This window comes from Pinus tabuliformis, chromosome 5_1, assembly GCF_031772625.1.
Source record: "Pinus tabuliformis cultivar Carrire ecotype Pingquan chromosome 5_1, CPIR1, whole genome shotgun sequence".
Taxonomy (NCBI): domain Eukaryota; kingdom Viridiplantae; phylum Streptophyta; class Pinopsida; order Pinales; family Pinaceae; genus Pinus; species Pinus tabuliformis.
In genome coordinates, this window is record NC_142305.1 from 847,551,618 (window position 1) to 847,573,043 (window position 21,426).

Consider the following 21,426-nt stretch of genomic DNA (forward strand, 5'->3'; position numbering starts at 1 on the left):
TTTTCCTCCATACTCTTGTGTCATTTATGTTCTATGCATTTGTATGGTCAATTTACATCTGATCCTAGATTTTTTATGATTATAGATCCATGTTCTTGTATAGTGTTATGCTACTATGATCCTATAGGTACTTTGTGAAGCTGGGTGTACAAGGGAGCAAGTAACGAAAGACTATCAAGAGAGAGAGGAATCGAACTAGGAGATAAGCGCAAGACAGAGGTTGGTCTTCTTTGTTCTTCTCTCATATATATTTCTTAAAGGAAAAATGAAAGTAGCTTTACTTTGTTTGTTTCTAAGGTAGCTACCACACCTTAGTGGGATAAGCAGTTCTGTATAGACACTTTTCCCTGTAACAAAATGGTGACTCCACTGGGGACGAATTAGGTTGTTTGTTTATCTTTCTTGTTGTTTATTTTATAAACTTACATACGAAGCCTGAAGTCGAGCCAGGTAGCTTTCGAACTGCATTTGCTATGCAAATGCAAAGTAGATAAATGCCACTTCAGTCAATCTCTGGGTTTTGTTTATAAATTAAACAACTGATTTACAAACTCTCTGATTGCCCCTCGTGGTAGCTCTAGTAACCTCCTTAGATCTACCCCTGATTGTTGATTTACTGATTACCATTTTCTTAGCCAAAACCCATGAACTGAACTGCAAACTGTGACCCGGAACCCAAGCAAAGTCTCATCTCTGGCCCAGTGCAGGTTCTGTTCCATGAATCTGAAATTCAACGCACTTCCCAAGTGTAGTAGGTGCGCTGCATTTCAAGTTCACTGTGTTACAGGTGCGCTGATCAGACTAGGCATTATTCAGTTTTGGTTTCCGTGATTCATTCGTTTCAGTTCTATTCATGAATTTTGCTGCCTGTAATCAGTATATCTCTGTTTGAAACCCCTTTTCCTTTTGGTTATTCTGCCTCCATTGTGCAAAAGAACTGTAAATGTTTTTGTGTATTTGTTGAGTCATTTTCGGTTCTCCTTTGCAAAAAGTAACGTAATTGTACTGTCGTCCCTTGATTTGAAATCGTTGCAAGTTTCGTTTTCAGTCATAGGAAAGAGTTTGGTTGCTATTGATAGTCGATTACCTTGTTACTATTGTATTTGGTCTAAATTTGTAGTTTTTCTAGTTTTGAAAGCAAGTATTCATTTCCAAATCGTAAAGTGTTGTGATTGTCTCCATTTTTTATTTGTAAAAGAAACTTGTTAGTAATTGTCGCTTGAAAAGTAATTCAGATTTGCGCATTAGCTTTCTTTTTACCATTCACATACTAAGAAAGCCGAAAACAAATACATGCATGTGCATTTGCATTTAGACTGTTCGATTGGTTTGATTTAGGACAGTGCATTTAGTGTGTGCTCTTTGCTCTTTGTGAAAGAATACTATCTCTCTTTCCTTAGTAGCTAGGATCTTCATTGCACAAAGAAGATAAAAGACTGTTTATCATCTTAGATTGCATTTTAGGAATTGTACATCTACATCTCGCGGTGAACCTGAAAGGCAAAATTCTTAAGCAAGATAAACTATAAAATAAATTTAATGAATCTAACAATGCTTTGGAACCTGACACACAACATCTAGAAGTCTAGGCTAGAGACATATTCTGGTGTCGTAAAGCGTGGTAACTATTGTTCTCACTGATGGTTGGGTGATTCCTCCAGTTTGAGACGATAAGTGCCAGTACGGACTTGTGCTCCCACGTACCATCGAGTATATTTTGGGAGACCACAATAGGCTTAATCCTTTATCCATAGGAAGTCGTGTCTGTTGCCCTATCGATCGCAATGCACTGAACACAGCATTCGGGAAGATTGACTGCCGTACCGTAAAAAGTATTCTATAGTTTTTCGATTGGTTTGGTAATCCCTCTACCTAGATTTCCAGAGCAATCCCTTTCATTCCTTTTCAGACTCCTTAACGGAAAAGGTCCATCTGAGCACTTGTCACTTCAGGCTCATTAAAAATCGAAGGTGACTAGAGTCATCTTTTGTTTTTTCTCGACTCTTTAAAATTGAAAAAACAAGTTGTGTCAAATCATCTAAAATTTATTTTAAACGGAATAATCATCACCCTTTCGTACGTTGATCTTAGGTTGAGAAAATGGAATCCACCAACCAAGGAATTCCCCTTGGGCGAAATCCTAGTCCCTTCTCCTCTTGGGGAGATGTTGGTGCACCCCATACGACCACATTGTCACTTCCAGGATTGACAATCGGCTTGCCCGTATGGCTCTTCTCAACCTCTGTCGTTCAGAAAACCGCAATTGCTAAACAATCGAGTCAGCATCTAGACGAATCCAGTGTTACCCACCTACCTTCTACTTCCTCCAATTCTTCCGCTCCTCCCTCCTCTTCGCTTTATGGGGTTGGTAAAGCCAAAAATCAAGTACCTGAGAAGAAGAAGGAGCCAAAAGCGAAAGGGGGCAACCAAGCATCGTCTAGCGAAAATCCACACACTGCACCGACCAGGCCTAAATCGCCATGTGTCATTTGCAAAGGAGAACACTATCATAGAGATTGTCCCTGCATCCCTCGGATCTTAAGGGACTGGTCTCCTCGTTTGCACAACCCGGTGTTGTCAACCTCTGATGATCATGTTGAAAACACACCGTCGACTAGTGAAAGTGAAGCCCCAGGACAAAAAGGAAAATATAGATTTCCTTGTAAACTATGCGAAGGCGATCATGTCATCCACCATTGTCCCTTCTTAGACGAGGCTAAAAGAGTTTTGGGCGATCGTCCGGTTTCACCATTACGACTTCCTCCTGGATATAAAAAAACTCTTGCCGAGTCCGTCACTATTTAAAATTTGGCTGACCCACCCAGGTGGTCAGCTGAAGCATCTACCATTGAAGACAAACCATCTGAACCCATTCCAGACGAAAGTCAAAAGGTCGAGGCGGCAGTTGACCCGGTCTTGCCTTCAGAGGTTCCATCTTCAGATGATACAGTCACAGAAGAGAATAAGGATGACACCGTCCAAATTCTTTTCGTAAGCACAGACTCCGATGAACATGGGGCAATTTACCCATTCCTTTACCGTAGGAAGGAAGTTCGACAGAGTCGTACCCGGCTGTCTATTCGGTCCCACCTCCAAGCAACCTAGTTGTCTCCTTTGACTGGAATCAACTACGGAGACCCCGTTTACCGGCTAGTGTACCATTCCAAACCATTGCTCAAATATATATAATGGTTATGGCTGGTACCATCATAGATGAAGGGGCTTCTGTGAGCATCCTTTCCTCGACTGCTTGGAAAGCGCTTGGTTCGCCATCACTTTTGCCTGAGATGAGAAATATAACAGGCTTTGACAAAGGAACCAGTCGACCGTTAGGGATCCTTCCCAATGTGTCCATAACATTGAGAGGGAAAACCGTTCATATGAACGTAATGGTAGTCCAAGGACCCCTGGATTATAATCTACTCCTTGGACGAGACTATATTTATTACATGGGATCCATTGTCTCATCACTCTTTAGAGTAATGTGTTTTCCGCATGAAGGAAGAGTGGTCAAGCTCGTAGACCAGCTTTCATTTCCCGGATCACGCATAGAAAATAGTCATATACCATCCCTAAATGGTCTTTTCACACAAGGAATGTCTCATCAATCTCCAGTCCGTCCACCTGATGAGCGCGAGTGATTTGGGGGACATGACTGAAACCTAGGGGGCATGCACCCTGGTCTACTTCGGCAGGAAAATTTCGGGTATAGGGTAGGTTTCCGCAAGTGATATATGACTAGTCTTTACTCCCGTCCGTGATTGGAAAAGGGAGTTAGACTGGAATAAGATTCTCTCGTCAAAGTTATGTGAGTGGACTGTCTCACCTTTGTCTATTTCGGTAGACATCGCTGAAGAAGTGTTTTGTTTGCGGTGTGAATAGAACAATCTTTGGTAACCTAAAAGAGGTAGACCTTTCCTGATAAAACAAATGTTTTTTCAGTAGAATGAAAGGTGACCTTGAAGCTTTATTTTATACCTGGGGGCATGCAAACCTTTTGGCGTGCAAGCGAAGAGCGACCATTTATTTTTTAAATTTGTAGGTCCTCTAACCCTTTAAACTCGTAGGATTGGTCATTTCCTAGCTTGCATAAAGAAAGGATGTGGGGAAAAACTCAAAAAATTGCCATTTTCATATATGAGACATTCTTATTTTACAAATGGATTAATCGAGCAGTTTTAGCACATAGTTCAAGCTCATTAAAAAATGAACATAAGTCATGAGAAAATTTTTGTCCCCGCGTTTAAGCTCATTAAAAAATGAACTATTTCCCTGTAAACAACCATCATGAATGTAGTACTTTAGCCTTTAAAGCCTTGGTCGTGTTCTCATCATCACCTCCACTGTGTATTGGCCGATCATTCACCTCCATTTGATTGTTTACCCCTTTTGAGGAACAACTGCGAAGAGTGATCCCACTAGTCATCCTTGTAACATTGCCATGATTGGAAAATTCCAAACCTTACCTGGAATCAGCTGCTACCCAATTTTATCACTCGTTCTTCAAAAGACGAGTCTCCTTTAAGCTCTTTTCAACTGACTCATAAAATAATAAAATATTGCCGAGCCATTGGCATCTCCAGCTCGTTAAAGGGACCAGAAGTTCTATCCCTCCTTTATATTTTAATCTTCTTGGACCTAAGGGATTATTACACAAAAAGATCGAGCGCTTGTTTTGTTTGGCTCGTTAAAAGTATCGAAAATTCATCCCTTCTGTATTGTTTTATACTTTTTCGGACTTAAGGGATTAGATGACGAAAAAGGAATTCTGGAGTTTCCTTTATGTCCCTTTTCAGACTCTCTAAAATTGAAAAGGATTGAGTTATCTTTGTCGTTAAACTCGTTAAAACTTAATAGCGACAAACTTGTCCATAGCAGACAAGAACGAGTTTCACTATCGCTAGGCTCGTTAAAACATAGCGATGGGTTTGCCCGAAGGGAAAATTATAGAACAAGCATATGTTATCCTCCTCAAGCTTGACAAAAATAAAGAGGTACTGGTCAACAATGACTGGGGAAAAATTGGGAAGAAAACTTGAAGAAACTTTGTTGGTAGCAAGTCGCTATTGAACATGACACTTTCACTCCACATCCAAGTCGGGTTGGGTTGTTTCATTCACCAGTCACATCACCATGGTCCCATCACACCATCCACATTTGGGGTTAATGCTACCAATCCATCACGTCAGTGTCGCCGATATGTTCAAGAGAAGTCATTCAGAGAATTCACCTGTGTCTCACTCGATACAATACATTTACACTCCATTCTTTCATGACTGCCACCTTGAACCTTATGTCATCAGATCGTTTTCACCTCCATTAAATCATTTTCTCAGTTCCGTGTCATTGATGTGGGATTCATTAAGGCCCTCCTGTGACAGATCACTTCTTGTCGAGATCAGCTCGTTATCCAAGAAGTCGATCTAGGAACACCCTGTTTAGTACTTTGAAGCTTGCATGCCTCAATGGCAAGTTTCTCACTTCCGGCGACAGGTTTACATCAATGGCCTTCAATCGAAAGATTTTGCGTGGTGTTCAATGCCATGTCCTTTATTCACACCATGTGAATTGTACTGCAGTACCTTGAGGGTCATTATCATTATCAGTGATTCCTTTCGCGCCTGTTAACAACTTACATCATTGGCTGGTAATCAGGCGATGTCTTTCCATGTTCGACTCCAAAACATCTCTCACATGGATAGACTTGTACTTCGAGTGAAGATCGAATGAGATTGAAGACCCCGGATCTAGTTTCATCCATCCGGGCTGCGATATATATTCAGGGAAATAAAGACATCAAATGTACATCATTGCTACACATATAATCATCCAATCAAAGGGATGATGGCTCTACCAGAATCATCAGTCTACACTCAGACGATTGTCTGTCCTATGTACATGAAAATGAATTTATAAAGCTAAGCATGGGACTACCTGCCTCAGCTAGATCATGAAAATATTATGAAGATAATGTATTGTATTGTATCTTATTACAGGTCTCCTCCCAGCTTGGAAGAACTTCAGATCCTCATAATAAAGCATTTCACCCGACATCAAAAGATTAACGACCTCATGCTTTAGGGGGCAACTGTTATAGAAATTTTTGGGCATTGCAACCCCAAGCATGAAATTTCCATAAAACAAGGGCTCCTATGTCCCTAAAAGTGTTGTTCTAACCCCTAAAGGAACAAGGTCAACTGATTACAACTTCTCCCAGAAGTTCTCCATGAAAAACTGCTCAAAACTGGTCAAAACAGGATCATTTCAGCTACTCCATAGGCAAAGTGCGTTGCATCTCACCTAAGTACACTATGTGGGTGCATTGCATTTCAAAAAGCCCTTCTATGGGGTGCGATGGGTGAGAAGTGACAAATGGCACTGTCAATCCGCAAGGTGGAGAGGCATGGAATCTTCCAGAAACTTCTCCTGTGACACTTGCCTCTCTGAATTCGACCAAGGATGAGTAAGAGATCATCAATCTCCAAGTGGAAGGAAGAACTATCATAGGGAAGAAACTAATCAAATCACAAGCTGACTCATCTCCCTTACAGATATCTCTATATGGATCCCTCATCCCAGAGATCTAGAGGCTGGAATTTTGCATCTTGTAAGGAATTGTTGTTGGTTTCTTGAGACAACGTCATAGTGTTGGGTGATCTAAGCTTTGTATGAGGTGAAGAAAGGCTTACTTGCTGAGAGGATGATGCTGGGCCAGAACAACTGGTTGTAACTCCCTTGGCTCTTTCTTGATTAACAATAAAAGCTATTCAAGTTTTCCTCCATACTGTTGTGTCATTTATGTTCTATGCATTTGTATGGTCAATTTACATCTGATCCTAGATTGTTTATGATTATAGATCCATGTTCTTGTATAGTGTTATGCTACTGTGATCCTACAGGTACTCTATGAAGCTGGGCATACAAGGGAGCAAGTATTGAAAGACTATCAAGAGAGAGAGGAATCGAACTAGGAGATAAGTGCAAGACAGAGGTTGGTCTTCTTTGTTCTTCTCTCATCTATATTTCATAAAGGAAAAACGAAAGTAGCTTACTTTGTTTGTTTCTAAGGTAGATACCACACCTTAGTGGGATAAGCAGTTCTGTATAGACACTTTTCCCTAAAACAATGGCCTCTTGAAGACTGAAACTACGCAATGCGCAATTTTAGTTAGCAGTGAGATGCAACTAGGAAGTTGCATTGCATAGTTTCTGGGGCCAGCAGGACACTGGCTCCAAGAATTTCACAATGCAAGTTTGGAGGTTAGTGTCGAGCTATACTTGTGCAATTTTTGGAGGGAAGGCAGAGCCTTCGCTTCTGGAAATGCGCAGTGCTAGGCGGGCAAGGCACGGTCTAGGCCAAGGTAGACCGGATCGGCCGACGGGTGATTGAAAACATGAGAAGTCTGAATGCATGGTGAGGTGAGTGAAAACAAGAGTGAATGATCATACATGCAAACAACAAGTGCATGATTCAGAAAATAGGAAGGCATGCATGTGTGTGAAGCGAGTCGCCGCAATGATGATCATCCGTGCAAAAACAATGTCATGCATGCAATAACAATGAGATGTGAATGAAAACTGAAATGGTGCTTCTACAAGCTAACATACATTAAAAGGAAAATAAGCTCTCACTGAAATCAAGTAGACAACACTCACACAAAGAGAAACATAAAAAGCGAAACACAGAAAGCGACAGAAACACAACGCAATACATGAAAAGTGGGATTACTCCAAAAAAACTAAGATGAACATGCCAACGAGTCCTAGATGAAATGTGGGATGTTAGAGCTACAAGGTCGATGTGAGGAATGAGCTCTGCAGCATCTGGTTGATGAGTTTTAATAAAATCGAGGTTGGGACACACATGCCACAAATATAGGAAAAGTGACACTTGGCGAGAGGTTTCTAAAATGATCCTTTCATGTAACCTCCAACTGCTACAGATAGATCCATAAATCAAGTGATGCCTTTGCATGCTACCTTGGGAGAAGCAATCCATGCATGAAAACCAGTTTTGCTCAGTCTAGGAGGGAAACAGTCAACCTGAAGGCACATGCATCAGTCTGTGCAGTTTCTGGGCTGAGCAAAGATGACTATCCCAAAGGGATTACATAATTTCTAATAGGAAAAGGTGACTGCCTCCCAGGATTGTGCAATTTCTGGGCTGAACACTTGTCTTGGGTGGATTTATGCAATTTCTACTAGCTGCTAGGCTGGTTTTCCCATGGGGATTGCGCAATTTCTGGGTTGAGCAACTCACTCCTTCCAACAATTGTGCAATTTCTGGGCTGAAATGTCCTACTGGGCTAGATTTTGTAGTTTTTCCAATGAAGGTTGATGGGAAGGATTGTGCAATTCTCGAACCTAGCAGGATCTCAGTTAGGATTGCACAATTTCTAGAGAGAAGGTTTGTTCCCCTCGAGAATTGAACAATTTCTTGTGGGAGCTGCTCAATCTACAACTAGACCAAGTCCAGAGAAATAGCCTGAGAGGGGGATTTAACAAGCTATGATGCACAAGCTGGAAATTTGCTAGAAAATCACTGAAGTTGGTGTACCTGATAGTGCAAGACATGCTGCTAAAGATGGTCGGTAGGGAGGCTCCAAAATGAAGCTAAGGAAAAATTTTGGAGGGTGGTTGTAGCCACTACAACAGCGATACACTAGTAGAACTCCAGCTCTCTGAATGGACCTTGTTTATGAAAAGAAAGTCTAACACCTCTAGATATATTGTTCAGTTCTCTGGTCATCTTGGTTTTGACACTATCTTGATTCTAAGTTGTAGCATCTACCAAGCCCTGGGTCAGTCGACACACATTCCAAGCCAGCATAGTTGTTTTGATGAGGGTTGAGGGGTATATTGATGCATAAGTAGTATAGTCGTCAGAGTTTTAGTTTCATCTCTGGTGTTGCTCCATTGCCAGCAGGCCTAGACAGTACCCCGGCAGAGTCACGCAGGAACAAAAGCATCACTCCACTCCTAGCGAGCCTACTCAGTACCCCAACAAAGTTACTTGCATCAACTCTCTATGCAGGAAGCCTTTCTCTTCTTTCACCTTATTCATTTTTCATCTTTTTGAGAATTTTTCACTTTTTCATTTTTTTCATTTTTCATTTCATAACTGTGCATAGCACTTATTCTATTCAGAGGTGGAAGAGGGATCCTTACTTATTGAGAGTAAAAGAGGTTGTTCCTTCAAAGAATTATTTTATGTATACCTATGATGTGCTTGTTAAGGTTTTCCCCCTCACCTTACTCTACTCGATTGAGTTGACAGGGATTAAACCAAAAACAACCGACTAGAGTAGGTGACACTAGTTAGCATGCAAGCATTGTGTTTTCACTAAGGTTCAGTTAGAACAATATGTATTTTTCATTGATGTATCATGGATTGAAGACAACAAGTTCTTTATACAGACTCGGGATGACAGATAACCAATTATTGATAACTGCAGCAGTCCTCTTGTACTTTACCTAGCTTGTTACAAGAGTTTCACATGGTTCATGCGAAACTAACCTACGGACAATAACAAGCAAACAAACCAAAAATTAAAGTGAGAAGTAGAAGAAAATGTGGAAGAAAAGTGAGTAAGAAAACAAACAAGCAAGTAAAAAAACACACAAAGAAAGAAGCACAAATGCATGTAAGCAAACAACTCAAAAGCCAACACTGCTCCTACTCCTAAGCTAACAATGCACGGGTCATCTTACTAAAGTGATACTTCCAATGCAGCCACTGGCTCATTGGTTGACCCATGTTGGTGAAGGCATGATTGGAAAACATCATAGTTGAGCAAACCATCAAGCATGAAAGATATAACGATGAAGGCAGACACACTCCGAGCTTACAAGTGACGATAAAATAAAGATAAGTGAAAGTGCATGACAGGCACTCTATGGACCTGCCATGGTGTTATGCTACAGTGTGTGCAGATGTTGAGTGTATGAATTATCTTGACTGTGACATGCAAGAAATTATGAGAAAGGTAGACCACTTACATTGTGCATGTGTGCTTGTTGTGTAAGATTCCTCCAACACATGAGTGGTGGGATCATGTAGTTAAAGTGGAGGAAGTGAAATCTAGGTGTTTGGTTGATCTTTAATGCAAATCAGAGAGTGATGAGGAGCCTTGAGTGTTTCAACGATTTCCTGATGGGAAGTGAAACAAACCTTAGGACAGTGAGGGTCTGACATAACCATCATCTTGGGCTAAAGTGCCTCAATAGTCTATAGGGTTTTGAATTTGTTGATAGATAGATCATTGTAGACTAGTGTTTTACACAGATTAACAACGCTTGAATCAACATCATGATCAGATGAAGAAGTAGAGAGATCATGACAACCAAGACCCTAAAATTCAGGATGTTTTTCGGCATCCTCATGATTTGATGAATCAGGTAAAGAAGTAGATGAGAACCAATGATGTTCACCCTCTGTGTTTTTAGAAATGATAAATGATAGATTGAATGGATTTTTGGAGGAAGATGTGTCTTCTTTGCACTGTAATGACAAAATGACATCCGACTTGTCCTGTGAATGATCAAAAGTAGAAACATCCGGAAATGAGTTTTCATAGGGAAACTCAACAGTAGCAGAATCACAAGGGATGTCGGGATAAAGCAGATGAGGAACGGCTAGAAAGGAGTCATCCTTCTCTGTGGGTTCCTCTCTAGATTCCCACACACACTCTTCATGAATGATGGTGCAAGTTGGCTGCATAACACCAACTCTGCCGACAACTTGATGCTTGTTCACAACACGTGAGGAGTCCGGAATGGAAGAACACAAGACAGTACAATCTGGAGGATCAAAATAACATGGGAATGGAGGTTGAGGGAACAAATCCATGTGACAACAAACATTCTTGCAAGCCAAATCTATGTAGATATAAAGAGCAGGTGGGGTGGGAGGATGTGACAGTTCAATAGACATGTGTGCATGATCTCCCACATCACTCTGCGATGGTGGAGCTATTTGATGAGGTGAAGGTGGATAGTCACTTGTGACAGCAATCATGCCTGCCTGTGATTGGGCACATCCATCACTGAAGTGTGATGATTGGGGTTCGGATATGTGATGAAGATACTCAAATCTTCCATTGAGAAATTCCCAATCAATATCATCTTTAGAGAATCGGTATGCAAGATTACAAAAGCATGTGTAAAACTGTTCAACGGATTCAATGGGTGCTTTTCGTAATTCCAAAATTTCTTTGTTGAGTGCTTTACGGTTGAAGTGATTGAAAGCACGATCTATCTCTATGACCAGATGAACAAGAGAATGAATAGATTTTTTAGGCAGCATGGCACACCATTGAATTGGGTGCCCTCAAAGCGTTTAGATGAACAACGAGCAGGTCATGTATTCTTCAAATATTCCATGTCTTTTACATGATCCTACAACATTGACTGCATGCCTAAACAAGGCTACATGGCCTCCACCATTGTACGTTTGGTGTGACAAGTTATCCAAGAGATTTTCTGAGATAATGAAGTTGTTTCCATAAGACATACATTCCGAAAAGTAACTCTTTAGTTAGTCATGATGGATATGGAGAGATTCAAAATAAATGTGAGGACTCAGCTTGTCATCTGGCCCTCCTTCTAGCACCAAAATTTTGACAATGGTGGACTCGCCAACATGTCAAGGGATCCCTCAGTAAGAAGTCCCAATTAGACCTCAGACCATTTGGTGTAGGAGTCCTAGAAGTGGGTCGTACGGTAAATCATTGACCGCAGTTTCACACAGAGGCAAGTAAGATGTCCCTATTGGTAGCAAGGGTGTGAGAGTTGTAGCAAGACAAGGAAGGTGCATGAACAGTTCTAACACATGGAGAGTTGGGTGAGTGTGCCCCTTGGAAACCTATGATAGCACGCAGCTTGGAAGGGAACACATGAGTGAAAATGCATCACAAAATGGAAAGCAAGTTAGCTAACAATCAAAAGTGATGGTTAAACCAATCAACACATTTTAGTAAGATTCATACATATACAAAATAGTCCATACATGCATGCATAAGAAAACATATACATATATCATTTAGAGTAAACAAGATAGTTGGAATACAATACAACATATGCATGAAACGTGCTGGCTCTGTTATATTAAGAAGTGTAAGTTCCAGTCATAAAATACATCCATGTCCAACCACTAGTTCCAATAGCAGAATGTTACATCCACAACCGCCTGCTCCTCCAAAGATATATACTAGCTCTGCCCAATGGAAAAGCCAAGGTGCATTACAATACTATACAAGCTCTCTCTAAGATTGTCTTAAGAAAAACTTGGCTGACCAAAAGCCTCTGTAATGCATTATGAGGGACTATTTATAGCAAAGGGTCATGTGACCCTTGACATTCCTCTTTGTGACCATTCACCTATCCTCATGACTCTTCAACTACTCTATGACTGTTACATTCAACTATCAACACTTGAACTTCCACTTGACAAAACGTTACATTACACATGTGCCCATGTGAGACAAAATGGCTTGAGCAAGCCATGCAAGATTTCATTGACACTCGGACCATTATGGTGAGACCAACTCTTTAACATCCTTGTGATGGTGAAGGTGGTGAGTTTACGCCAATCTTGGTTGTTTGTGATGGTGTCCATGTGCTCAACAGTGACATCTGCTAATGCAAACTCTTACCTCCATTGCGTTCGGGTACATTGATATGGCTCCTCCATCGAACTCATCTGATAGCATGCGCATGGTCTTCTGGGTGGGGCCGAATCAACAACACACTAATTCATGATGTTCGAGTTGATCTTCAAGTGTGTGCTAGTAGTCATGCGCATCAACTGTCAAACTCTATGTTAAGCCCCAGTCGAAATTGCTTCTTGTCTTTGCCTCAGTGGGTGTGCCAAATGGGTGCAATCACATGCATGCCCACAATTACATGCATGCTGTTGAATTCATTTGCATTCAATCAACAACACTGCTCACCTTGTCTTCTCCATGCCAGCTATTAGGATGGATCTATAACTTGTTGTTGTGGCCCGCAACAACTCCCCCACTTTTTCATTTAAGTGTTGTCCAAAATACTAAATGAATGGGGACCCTTAGTTAAAATTTAGGAAAAGGTATCAAATGGGTGCAATCACATGCATTCCCATAATTACATGCACGTTGTTGAATTACTTTGCATTCAATCAACAACACTGCTCACCTTGTCTTCTCCATGCCAGCTATTAGGATGGATCTATAACTTGTTGTTGTGGCCAGCAACAACCCCCCCCCCCCCATTTTTCATTTAAGTGTTGTCCAAAATACTAAATGAATGGGGACCCTTAGTTAAAATTTAGGAAAAGCAAGAATTTCCTTTCTTCAAAATAAGGTTACCATCATAAGCTTAGGAAGATATTTTGAATACTTTAAAACCTAAGTTTATGATAAGAAAAATCTTTAAAAAGTCGCATCATAAAATGACAGAGAAACACCTCCATTTGGGTATAATCCTAATATGTGCAAGAATTCTCGTACTAAGTAGTATATCGCATCGCAATAAGGTAATGCCAATGAGAAAGACTTCAAGATTTTCCGATTTGCGATAACCCCGATCGCAAGATCGCATATCGCAGGGAATGGGCTAACAAAATATGGCAAGCATAAAACTTCTGCGATCTGCGATTTTGCGATATCACGATAAAGCGATGGTTGCAATATTAAACCAAATCAACTCTGCGATGTTATATTTGTGAGTCGTTACGAGAGTGCGATGGTGCGATAATGCGATGTCGCGATCTGCGACGATTGCGAACCAAATCACGAAATCACTCCATCACAAATCTTTCGGGCACGCTATTCAAGAAAAGCCACTTACCATAATCTGACTCAAGATCATGTGCTTTTAATGATAATAAAGGAATTAGTTGTCATCTATTAAATGTAGACACGTGCTTTTGCAAAGAATTACTTCACGTAAGGTGGAATATTTGATATATCTACTGCATTTAAGACTCTCCCATCACCTTTCTTGATCAGTCATTTCCATTTGTGAGCTGCAGGAACGAAGAACGAAGGGCGATACCAAGCCATACGCAGGAAGAAATGGGAAAGAAAAATAAGTCTCAGGGCTCTGAGGTGAAGGAAATGACACCTTTATATACAGACACAGCTTGTAGCAGAGACGCAGGGATATCAATGTGGGAAAGCATGTATAGACTACTTGAGAAAGAAAACCCCAAGATAATGAAGGTTACCGTTGTCACAAATTCACAAGGCTCTTCCGAAGCATCCTTAGAAGAGCTAGCATGCTCATTCCTTCATCGGATAGCAGCAAGGCCTAAAATTCTCCCATATACGGATATGATTAAGTGGATGCTTGACAATGCAAAAATGAACGAAAAACAGTTCAAGATTCAAGGACATGGGCTCATCGGGTCATTCGATGCACAAGACTTAAAGCTCATGTATCATCTTCCTGAACTGCAGGCGACTTACAATGCACAATTCATTAAAAAATTTGTGGCAGAGAACCCAAACCTATCAGAGACCACCCCGGGGTATTTACCAAATAAACTACGACTAGAAGCAGAATGGAAGCAGAAGGCGCAAGAAAAGAAAAAAGAGGTCCAAGCACTAAACAGGTTAAATTGGGAGTGTTACTGGGCATACTTGGTGAAGTTGCATAGTCAGCAGATCACTGTGAAATGTATCATAAATGCGGCTGAGAAAGTGGTGCCAGCTCTCATAAATTCCATTTTCTCAGGCTAGCTCAAAGCAGAAGTCAGCCAGCCGACTCTCCTCAAACCCATGATGAATACATGCAGCTTTAAAGATCAGATTCAGAGGTAGCTTTATTTAGAGTGTTGTTTTTTCTTAAAAATTAGATTAGAAAAAGGACAGTCATTTGAAAACCGCATCCTAAATTTTGTAAATAAACTATTATTAGAATTAGGAAGTAGTATTTAAACCCTTCTCATGCATTTAGAGAAGGGTCCAGAAATTTGTCAAAAACGTGTCCTCAGAACATGCACTTCTGCACCCTCAGAGGAGGTTTTGATGAATGAATGGATCGAGGTTTATTAATGTTTGCATTTGATATCTGCCACCGATGTTGCACTTCTGTACTCTTAGTAGATATTAGAACAAGTAGAGATAAATCATTGTTGCTTGAAGCTTATGAGTAGGACCAGTCATAAATGGTACTTTTATCTCTTGGCCATTTCTGCTTATATTCTTAAAGTGATATACAGCTTTTAGTTGTTTATATGTTATTGCATGAATGTTTGACTTACCATTTGGCACTTTTGTACAGTGGAGTCATTTATTTATGTTTGATATATGAATAACTTGTTATGCGATATGCTGTTCACAATTGTTTTGCCTAACTTTTTATGCAAAGTAGTTAATCTTTATTGATTTTCATTCTTATGATAGCTGAATGATATTTATTACCAGTTATTATTTGAAATCTCTTTAGATCGCATAATAGAAGAAATACATCCCGGGTTAGCATAGATTAGATGTGCTGTTTTCATTAGATTATAATAGCATAGAATTAGATTAAAGTAGCTTAGATTAGAACCCTTAGATTAGCATCATCCAACTCTGCACACACACACACCCTTAGATTGGGAAACTGGTCCCATTATCCCCAGTCGGACCCGCTATACCAAACGGATAAGGAGCTGCCAACCAAGGTCCAGACTAGGTGGGTATCCCCCTTGTTGCCGACCCGATTTTCGGGGCCTCAACATTTTTGGCGCTAGAAGGAGGGCCTGAAGCATAGTGTCTATTGGAATGGTTTGAAATCGTAATCATTTGAATTAGGATGGCTGCTCACAAACTTCCCATTTGGAGTTGCATCCATGTTCGTGCCTCTTCCAACACTCCACCTGAAGTGGTAAGACTCTTGTCTCAGGTAAAATTCAATGGTAAGAATAATTCTTCTGCTTTTAATCATGCCCTTCAATTTATTCAAAGAGTTTCAAGTAAAAACGTTCAAAGAATTGATGAAGGCATTTTATGCAGAATTTTTACTCTCACATTCACGGCGGAAGCTAGAAAATGGTGTAGAACCCTCCCAGTTGCCTCAATTCACAGCTGGGACCAATTTGTCAAGGCTTTCATTTGTAAATTTGATTGCTATGATTATGATCAGGTATATGATGAAATTGAGTATCTACGAAAAGAAGATGAATCTGTTAGGGATTTTAATATGCGATTTCATCTTGATTGTCTAAAATATGATCCTGAAAATGAACTCATGAATGAAGAATCTTCAGATTATGCTCAGCATTCCCTACCTCCTATGTCTGATCCATCAGAAATTAGTTCGAGTCTTGTTTTATTTTCTTCTAATAGGAATGAAAATTCCAATTTCAATGTGCCAATCACTCATGATGAAGAAAACTCCCAAAGCTTAGGAAACATGCCTGCTCTAATGCAAGAAGACAAAAGTGAGAATGTTGCAAGGAAGCTTGCCTTGGAACTAGAAAGCAACTTGGAGACAAGGTTAGATAATATCATCGCAAGTCAACAAATGCAGACGCCAATGTTAGAACATCAAATTAATTCTCTTTCGGAAAATACAAACACGCAAAGGTATGATCTAAAGCCCGATGTCTACGGTGGATGTGATGAACAAGAATTTTTTCACGATGATATTTTCAAATGCGTTGTTTTGCAATCACATTTTTCTCTTTATCCTGATGTATTTAGTGATGATAATTTTTCCCCCTCAGTATTAATGATATCTCAGAAAGTACAGAGGGTTATTCAAATGAATCACCATTAGGTTTTCAAGATAAAGAGGCAGCTATAGAACATCCTTTGGTCATTTAAAAACAAGAACGACTTGACCTTCCTTTTCTGAAAATATTGGATGAAAAAGAAAAATCTAGGGAAACCTATAAAATCATTTATGATAGCTATGATGATGATGATGATGTTGATTTATCTCAAGTAACTCAACAGAGCTCAGATAACGAGAGATATTCTAATTCAAGAATCATATTAGTTGATCTTCATTCCAGAGTGACAGACCATTTGCATGATTTTACTATCCAAAACAATATACCGATCTATGATTCGTATCATGAGAAAACCCCTATGCCTGTTCCCAATCATAACTTGTTTTCCGATTCACAAGATGTAATTCAAAATTACTCGGATCCCATAATTCTGGCCAGTTCTTGTGAAAAAGAAGATATTTCAAGTCAATCCCAGTTGTGCTGTAACATTAGTTGTATAGATAATCATTGCATTCTTTTTCGCTTGCACTCATTTTGTATAAAATCAGATTGTATTTTAAATTTTCAGACTTTTGATAGATTACTATGGTATATTGAGCACCTTATCAAAGAACATTCGAAATATGTATTACCATTTTGGAAAACTAAATTGTGTCAAGGAAATACAGAACTTTTTCAATTCCACGATCAATCAATATCAGCCTTTCAGAAGAAACTTCTGTGTCATCCAAAACATCATCAACAAAAAAAAGTATTTTTGGAAACTTGCCACCAATTTGCGTTAATTGATAAATCTCTTTCCAAAAATTTCCATCTATTATTCATTGATTTATTTATTAATTTATATGTGGAAACTTTCCTTTTATGAGAAATTATTGAAAGCTTGACTTTAACGCATAGTAGATTACAGGCCATTAAAACTAAAAAATCATATTCACAATCTGGGTTGTCATCTTTCTTATTACATGATCACCAATCCATAACAGAAATTCATCCCGATTTTTATGATCCAATAGGTATCCAATTGGACAGAAGATTTCATACGAAAGAAATTTCACGTGGAATTTCGACTGAAGTTACACTTTCTAATCCTACATTCAATATTCACAGTCCAAGAAAAGTTTTATTCTTAACACTGATGTTTAAAAGGTACATACATGTAGGAATAAAAATGAAAAGATGGTTCCACTGGAAATATCATTTTACCTAGTTAATTTTTCTGTGTATAGTTAGAATAGGAGTAGGGGTAGTTTAGCTAGGTTATTAGGTGGACAAGTTAATTTTTAAATGTTGGTAGGCAAAATAAGAGAAGAAATTATCCCTATCATGTACATAATCCAAGGGAATAGTTACTTCTCATTTCTTTAAATATTTTCCTCCCTAATAAAATTTGCCTTTGGTTAATAGCATTTGACATTTACTAAAGACACCATTTCTTTATCAGATTTTGAACTTCTACTCGTATAAATAGCAAATCTTTTGGAAACTTGATCTTTATTATTAATAGATATAGTTAAAAACTTTAAACCAGATATGATACTAGTTTCAACTTCAAAAAATTTGACGAAAGCAATCTTAGTGAAGAAATTGTTTTATATCAGTACAATGAAAGGTATCAATAATAAAATGAGGATTCCTTGTAGAACAGCCATGTCCAAAAAAATCTATTATTGTCGTCTAGGGCTTTCTTAAGGAAAAAATGACTTCCTCCCTGCTAAAGAAAGTCGCAGCATTTAGAGAAACGAACCAAGGATACACTATATCTTGAAGAATAAGAGGTCTCGTCATGAGCCGGCTTATCATGATCACATATATTATAACTTTGCTGACTTTGCCAAACACTGTCCATCAAAACAGGGCAATGACTCAAGATTGTTGAAATCAAAAGACAAGGGGTCTCATCACGAGCCAGCTTGTTCAGCGAAAGTGTGAATCAAGTGAATGACTGTGTCATAATTTGGATACCGAACCAAGACATTGTTCTTTAAGAATAAAAAAGGAAAAAGTGTCAATATGGGTTTTTCTTTGAAAGTTGTAGATCACCTTAAGCAGGATAAAGGATCATTACTGGGTAGTAGGTAACCCTGTCGAGGCTATGAACGCCTGCTGGCAGCAGAGGCTCTATCTGCGACAAATGAGCATATTTTAAAAACTGGTACACAGGGAAGACCTTATTTTATCTTTACAAGACCAAGTAATGGCTGATGTAAATGCAAGGACAAGTTGAGGAAGCAAATAATTAAAATAGAAAGAGGTTGGAACAAAACGTTGTTGACAGTTTGGGGTATAATGCACTTTATCTTTTTATAATAAAGTTTAATTTTCTAGAAAATTTTGTTTCGGAAATTTGAAATGTTCAATAGAAAATCAAAGATAACTGGTTCTCCCAAGTGAATCGCCAATTGTTGTGGCCAGTAACAACCCCCCCACTTTTCATTTAAGTGTTGTCCAAAATACTAAATGAATGGGGACCCTTAGTTAAAATTTAGGAAAAGCAAGAGTTTCCTTTCTTCAAAATAAGGTTACCATCGTAAGCTTAGGAAGATCTTTTGAATACTTTAAAACCTAAGTTTATGATAAGAAAAATCTTTAAAAAGTCGCATCATAAAATGACAGAAAAACACCTCCATTTGGGTATAATCCTGATATGTGCAATAATTCTCGTACTAAGCAGTATATCTCATCGCAATAAGGTAATGCCAATGAGAAAGACTTCAAGATTTTCCGATTTGCAATAACCCCGATCGCAAGATCGCATATCGCAGTGAATGGGCTAACAAAATATGGCAAGCATAAAACTTCTGCAATCTGCGATGTTGCGATATCGCGATAAAGCGAAGGTTGTGATATTAAGCCAAATCAACTCTGCGATGTTATATTTGTGAGTTGCTACGGGAGCGCGATGGTGCGATAATGCGATGTCGCGATCTGCGACGATTGCGAACCAAATTGCAAAATCACTCCATCACGAATCTTTCGGGCACGCTATTCAAGAAAAGCCACTTACCATAATCTGACTCAAGATCATGCGCTTTTAATGATAATCAAGGAATTAGTTGTCATCTATTAAATGTAGACGCGTGATTTTGCAAAGAATTACTTCACGTAAGGTGGCATATTTGATATATCTATTGCATTTAAGACTCTCCCATCACCTTTCTTGATCAGTCATTTCCATTTGTGAGTTGCAGGAACGAAGAACGAAGGGCGATACCAAGCCATACGCAGGAAGAAATGGGAAAGAAAAATAAGTCTCAGGGCTCTGAGGTGAAGGAAATGGCACCTTTATATACAGACACAGCTTGTAGCAGAGACGCAGGGATATCGAAGTAGGAAAGCATGTACAGACTGCTTGAAGAAGAAAACCCCAGGATAATGAAGGTTACCGCTGTCGCAGATTCACAGGGCTCTTTCGAAGCATCCTTAGAAGAGCTAGCGTGCTCATTCCTTCATCGGATAGCAGCAAGGCCTAAAATTCTCCCATATACGGATATGATTAAGTGGATACTTGACAATGCAAAAATGAACGACAGACAGTTCAAGATTCAAGGACATGGGCTCATCACGTCATTCGCTGCACAAGACTTAAAGCTCATGTATCATCTTCCTGAACCGCAGGCGACTTACAATGCACAATTCATTAAAAAATTTGTGGCAGAGAACCCAAACCTATCAGAAACCACCCCGAGGTATTTACCAAATAAACTACGACTAGAAGCAGAATGGAAGCAGAAGGCGCAAGAAAAGAAAAAAGAGGTCCAAGCACTAAACAGGTTAAATTGGGAGTGTTACTGGGCATACTTGGTGAAGCCGCATAGTTAGCAGATGACTGTGAAATGTATCATAAGTGCGGTTGAGAAAGTGGTGCCAGCTCTCATAAATTCCATTTTCTCAGCCCAGCTCAAAGCAGAAGTCAGCCAGCTGACTCTCCTCAAACCCATGATGAATACATGCAGCTTTAAAGATCAGATTCAGAAGTAGCTTTATTTAGAATGTTGTTTTTTCTTAAAAATTAGATTAGAAAAAGGACGGTCATTTGAAAACCGCATCCTAAATTTTGTAAATAAACTATTATTAGAATTAGGAAGTAGTATTTAAACCCTTCTCATGCATTTAGAGAAGGGTCCAGAAATTTGTCAAAAACTTGTCCTCAGAACATGCACTTCTGCACCCTCAGAGGAGGTTTTGATGAATGAATGGATCGAGGTTTATTAATGTTTGCATTTGATATCTGCTACTGATGTTGCACTTCTGTACTCTTAGTAGATATTAGAACAAGTAGAGATAAATCATTGTTGCTTGAAGCTTATGAGTAGGACCAGTCATAAATGGTACTTTTATCTCTTGGCCATTTCTGCTTATATTCTTAAAGTGATATACAATTTTTAGTTGTTTATATGTTATTGCATGAATGTTTGAGTTACCATTTGGCACTTTTGTATGGTGGTGTAATTCATTTATGTTTGATATATGATTAACTTGTTATGTGATATGTTGTTCACAATTGTTTTGCCTAACTTTTTATGCAAAGTAGTTCATCTTAATTGATTTTCAATCTAATGATAGCTGAATGATCTTTATTACCAGTTATTATTTGAAATCTCTTTAGATCGCATAATAGAAGAAATACATCCCGGGTTAGCATAGATTAAATGTGCTGTTTTCATTAGATTATAATAGCATAGAATTAGATTAAAGTAGCTTAGATTAGAACCCTTAGATCA